The following is a 6,112-nucleotide window of genomic DNA, read 5'->3' as shown; positions in this document are numbered from 1 at the left end:
GGACCCCTCCCTAGATTGTGACCACAGCACAAGCTGGAGCCTGAGCAAGGAGGCTGCTCCAGGAAAAAAAATGGTCTCTTCAGGGGTCGGGCCCCATCTCTCTCATAATACCGGCCGCCACTAAAATCCCACGTCCAGACTGAGGGTCAGTAGCAGGAACTCCTGCCTTTGAAAGGCCCTGCCCTGACCCTGCCACAGTCTGTCACTTACCTTGTAAGGGATGGATGGAAGCTCTGCACCTGACAATATAATGCATAAATGACAGAGACTCGCTGTAATTGCTCTCTATCATTTCCTTGGGGGTGTCACTGGTCTCCTGCCAAAGTTATGGTGGAAATCTGTGGAATTTAGGAGCCCAGTTTTCCAATGCAACATTTTTGAAAACACTGTGCACAAAATGAGCAAATAAGTACAAGCCAAACAGACTTCTCATTCATGCATCAACTCAAAGCAAGCCCAAGTTGTAATTGCATCTCTCTACAACCTCCAGCAGCCCTACAACCCTCTGGGAACTCTGCGTTCCTCCAACTCTGGCGTTTTGTGCATCTCCCACTACCTTCACCCATCATTGGCGGTGGAGGGTTCAGCCATATAGGTCCTAAGCTTTGGAATTCCTTCCCTGAACCTGTCCGCTTCTCCACCTCCTCCTTTAAGACTCTCCTTAAAATCTACCTCTTTCACCAAGCTTTTGGTCACCTGTCCTAATGTCTTTGGCTCGGTGTCAGTTTTTGCTTGATTATGCACTTACTTGAGGCAATTTACTACATTAAAGGTGCTATGTAAATGCAAGTTATTGTTGTATATTGCTGTTAACATAAGAACACAAGAATTAGGACCAGAAGTAGGCCCTCCGAGCCTGCTCCGCCATTCAATAAGATCTTCGATATCAACTCCATTTTCCTGCCCACTGTCTGATTGCACCCATCTGGTGGATGTACACAGCCATTTATACATTTTCGGATGGACGAGTTACCCTGAATTGCTCTTGTATGCTTCTGAATATCCAAGCTCAAGAGCAGAATCGACAAATCCTGACAGCATCGCTTTTGCCTGTACGTTTGTTGGGGAAATAGTGCCATGTAGTGGAGAAAGCAGGAATGAAAGAAAAATGTATTATTTAAAAATATATATTAAACGAATTAAGCAATAGTATTAAACGTAGAGTAAGGAACATAAGAAATTGCAGGACAAACTGATACAAAGTCATCTTACACTTTACTGACTGGTAAAATATATGGTGAAGCCTTGTCACCATAACATTTGCAGTATAGGCACTTAGGAACAAAAGAAAGGGACTTGAAAATGATGGTTTTGTAACAGTTTGCATGTGAATAGAGGCGTGAGTTCAGGGCCCAGAAAAGGCGAGGCCCCATGTACCAGCCCACACTGCGATATGTGTGCACACTTGGTCCGTGCAGCAGAGCAGGTCCCCAGTCGTCTTGGTTAATCCTTTCTACTGGACCAAGACCTAGCTCTGTCAAGCCCATGTGGTGGCTGGTGTGCAACGGTCACCACACGTTGAAAAAATCCAAGCACAGGCATCTTTCACCCTTCAAGATTTAGTTCGGACCTGGAATCTTAGGTCCATCATTGAAACACCTGTGAACTTTTTGACGTGGAAGCAAGTCATCCTCGATTCGATGATGATGTGAATAAACCACGATATGCTGTTCGGTCATCTTCCTACTTGTGATAACTTCGCAGCAGATGCATCTACACCTTGTTCTTTTACATATATCGATTCAGTTCAGAAGATCAGATGTTTGTGTTTGAATTATAGTTAATTAATAACAACTGCCAGAGGCGGCTCGTGAGGTGAGGCTGCCTCACCTGGAATCTGGTGTGTGCTCACGCCAGCAGGCACTCGGTGTCGGGAGCAGGTCAAGCCCGGGAGAGCAGGTTGCAGCCTCTGGTGTAAATGTAAGTTGTTGTAAGTGTACTTTTACAAAATACTTATTATCCGAACAGATCACAGCAGCCCGATCCACCAATAACAGACCCTGAGTGTTTTCCTGAAGTGTTGCTGAGGCGCCACAAAGAGTGCCCCATTGGAGCAAAGCTTCGATCTCCCACCGCACGGACTGCTCCCAGTGACCAGTTTCAGGTTCACATTAAGGAGCGAGGCTTTCCTCCACCGTCTGGCGCGACCGGCCCACCCGGTGATAATGTTCACACCAAGCCCAGCTTCTGGGGGAGGGTTAAGCTTCGTGCCACTCGGTTTCAAGGTCGGGAACTATTTCAGGGGGTGTGACCTGATTTGGTTGATGTTTAATTGCGATGGCGGGACTGAGTGTCCGGATTTATTGACTGGAGCCCGGAGAGGGGGTTGGACATGTTTCTGAGGGCTGCACCAATCTGGGCGTCGCCGGTTCATCTTCTCACTCTCGTCCCCCCAGATTGTTGTAAACCATATTGTGGCACTAACAAAGGGATTGAGTGATGAATGGGAGCTGGATGTCTGTCTGTCCTTCACCATTCGAGCCTACTTCAGCAATCTGAATAAAAACACCACTGATCTGTAGTGGTCACTGTACTTTATACAACCCCAATCAACAAAACAATTTGCAAAAACAGCCTGGTGATATACTCGTTAGATTTTTATACAAAGTTTTTTTTAAGAAGTTCAATCCTGGATGTAAAGGAAACAACTGTTGAACAATGCAGGTGGGAAAATGTAATGTACGATTGATAAGATTGGTGGCGGGATTGCACAGGAAGGGCCCTTTCTCTTGGTAACACGCTGGCTCGATTAGGCCTGTCAAAAAGGTCACCAGTCGCACTGAAAACTGCACTGTAAAAATAAGATCAACACACTATATATAAGAAAGACAGAGAGTGAACATTGAAAATTAATGCAAACGGAATGTTAGATCACTGGAGTTCACTGCATATATTTCCAAGTGAAGCAGCTTGTACTTCAGAGAAATACATAGAGCAAACCTGCCCTCTAGCAGTGCTTGGTGCAACTGAACTTCATTTGTACCGTCTGAGAAATGTGCGTCATTCAGTCCTGGAAGGAAGTGACATTGCACTACGCGAGTTCACACTGACATTATATGACGTGTCAGTTTGTTGGCCATGGTGTTTCTAAATCAACATTTTACTTTTAAAAGCTTATTTGAGTAACAGCAACATACATTTTGTTGAGCTAACGGAATGCAAATGAAGATCAAACACAATAAATGAGCAGATGATTGACTACACCAGCAATATATTTCATTGCACACATTTCAGTAGTGTAAATAAGAACATAAGAAATAGGAGCAGGAGTAGGCCATTTGACCCCTCGAGCCTGTTCTGCCATTTAATAAGATCATGGTTGATCTGATCATGGACTCAGTTCCACCTCCCTGCACACTCCCCATAACCCTTTATTCCCGTATCGCTCAAAAATCTGTCTAGCTCCACCTTAAATATATTTAATGACCCAGCCTCCACAGCTCTCTGGGGCAGAGAATTCCATAGATTTACAACCCTCGGAGAGAAGAAATTCCTCCTCATCTCAGTTTTAAATGGGTGGCACTTTATTCTGAGACTATGTCCCCTAATTTTAGTTTCCCCGTGAGTGGAAATATCCTCTCTGCATCCACCTTGTCGAGCCCCCTCATTATCATATATGTTTCGATAAGATCACCTCTCATTCTTCTGAACTCCAATGAGTATAGGCCCAACCTACTCAACCTATCTTCATAAGTCAACCCCTTCATCTTCAGAATCAACCGAGAGAACCTTCTCTGAACTGCCTCCAATGCAAGTATATCCTTCCTTAAATAGAGACCAAAACTGTACGCAGTACTTTACGTGTGGCCTCACCAATACCCTGTACAGTTGTAGCAGGACTTCTCTGCTTTTGTACTCTATCTCCCTTGCAATAAAGGCCAACATTCCATTTGCCTTCCTGATTACTTGCTGTACCTGCATACCAACTTTTTGTGTTTCATGCACAAGACCCCCCAGGTCTCGCTCTACTGCAGCACTTTGCAATTTTTCTCCATTTACAAATAATTTGTTTTTCTATTTTTTCTGCCAAAGTGGATAACCTCACATTTTCCCACATTGTACTCCATCTGCCAAATGTTTGTCCACTCACTTAACCTGTCTATATCCCTTTGCAGATTTTTTGTGTCCTCCTCACAATTTGCTTTCCCACCCATTTTTGTATCATCAGCAAACTTGGTTACATTACATTCATCCAAGTCATTAATATAGATTGTAAATAGTGAGGCCCCAGCACCAATCCTTGCAGCACTCGACTAGTTACTGTTTGCCAACCGGAATATGACCTGTTTATCCCGACTCTCTGTTTTCTGTTAGTTAGCCAATCCTCTATCCATGCTAATGTATTACCCCCAATCCCATGAACTTTTATCTTGTGCAGTAATCTCTTATGTGGCACCTTATCGAATGCCTTCTGGAAATTCAAATACACCACATCCACTGGTTCCCCCTTATCCACCCTGCTCATTACATTCTCAAAGAGCTGCAGCAAATTTGTCAAATACGATTTCCCTTTCATAAAACCATGCTGATTCTGCTTTGATTGAATTATGCTTTTCCAAATGTGGTGTATCAGTGTTAGGTTCACTCACCCTGCTGAATGAGCAGCATGTCCATATAATTAGAAGTGAATTGCAAGTAAAATTTTTTAAAGGAATGTGCATGTTATATTATCAAATACTGAAACATAGGCTTTGCCACAGCTTAGTGATAAATGTATTGTCCACAGTGATACTGAGCCGGTCGCCCAGGAAGATCCCAGCTTCCATCCCTGGTCTACGCTGGATTAGCAGATTTCAGGTGGGGTTGTAGTGAGGGTGCCAGAATTGGCCTTTGTCCCTGGGCAAGTGATGGGGAAGGATGGGCAAAGTCAGCCTGGGTTTTGCTTCTGATTACTGATGACTCTTATATTTGGAAAGCTGGATGTATGCATATTGGGCGGGAACAGGATTGAATTTGGCTACAAAGTTCCACAGTTGAATAGTTCTTGCTGCCACTCACTGTCGCACTTAGTGAAGTATTCTTCTTAGGCAGCCCCTCAGAGTCGAGGATGACTTGCTTCCACACTAATATGAGTTCTCAGATGCCTGATGAGTCCAATGCGGGACCTACAGTCTCTGTCACAGGTGGGGCAGACGGTGGTTGAAGGGACGGTTGGGTGAGATTCTTGGGTTGTCGTGCGCTCCTTCCGCTGTTTGCGCTTGGTTTCCTCTTGCTCCCGGCAAAGAGACTCGAGGTGTTCAGCGCCTTCTCGCATGCTTCTCCTTCACTTTGAGCGGTTCTGGCTAGGGATTTCCAGGTGGGGGTGTTGCACTTTTTCAAAGAGGCTTTGAGGGTGTCCTTGAAGCATTTCCTCTGCCCATCTGGGACTTGCTTGCCATGTCGGAGCTCTGAGTAGAGAGCTTGTTTTGGGAGTTTAGTATCGGGCATGCGGACGATGTGGCCCATCCATCTGAGCTGATCGAGTGTGGTCAATGCTTCAGTGCTGGGGATGTTGGTCTGAGTGAGAACACTGACGTTGGTGTGCCTATCCTGCCAATGGATTTGCAGGATCTTGCATAGGCAGCATTGGTGGTACTTCAGTACTTTGAAGTGCCTGCTGAATATGGTCTATGTCTCTGAAGCATATCACTGCTGCTCTGTAGACCATGAGCTTGGTGCTGGGTTTGAGGTACTGGTCTTCACTCTCTTCCTCAGGTGGATAACCAAGGAAATAAAGGAGAGCATCAAATTAAAAACCAATGCGTATAAGGTGGCCAAGGTTAGTGGGAAAATAGAAGATAGGGAAAATTTTAAACGACAGTAAAGAATGACTAAGAAAGCAATAAAGAAAGGAAAGAAAGATTACGAAGGTAAACTTGCGCAAAACATAAAAACGGATAGTAAAAGCTTTTACAGATATATATAATGGAAAAGAGTGACTAAAGTAAATGTTGGTCCCTTAGAAGATGAGAAGGGGGATTTAATAATGGGAAATATGGAAATGGCTGAGACCTTAAACAATTATTTTGCTTCGGTCTTCACAGTGGAAGACACAAAAACCATGCCAAAAATTGCTGGTCACAGGAATGTGGGAAGGGAGGACCTTGAGACAATCACTATCACTAGGGGGGTA

General features: G+C 44.5%; 1 protein-coding gene across 2 annotated transcripts in view; it reads left to right on the top strand.

The window, feature by feature from the left end:
- Positions 1-1,818: 1,818 nt before the first annotated feature.
- Positions 1,819-6,112, top strand: part of pxylp1 (2-phosphoxylose phosphatase 1) — a 274,822-nt gene continuing 270,528 nt past the window's right edge. Inside the window, exon 1 of one of the 2 annotated variants that reach the window (XM_070882368.1) lies at positions 1,819-1,920. The gene's annotated coding sequence lies outside the window, so the exon portion shown is untranslated. Of the gene's footprint in view, positions 1,921-4,732; positions 4,798-6,112 lie in introns of those variants that run through there. The other variant, XM_070882365.1, reaches the window with a different exon arrangement.

This window comes from Pristiophorus japonicus, chromosome 6 (assembly GCF_044704955.1).
Source record: "Pristiophorus japonicus isolate sPriJap1 chromosome 6, sPriJap1.hap1, whole genome shotgun sequence".
Lineage (NCBI taxonomy): Eukaryota > Metazoa > Chordata > Chondrichthyes > Pristiophoridae > Pristiophorus > Pristiophorus japonicus.
This window is presented reverse-complemented; position numbering and strand designations above follow the sequence as displayed.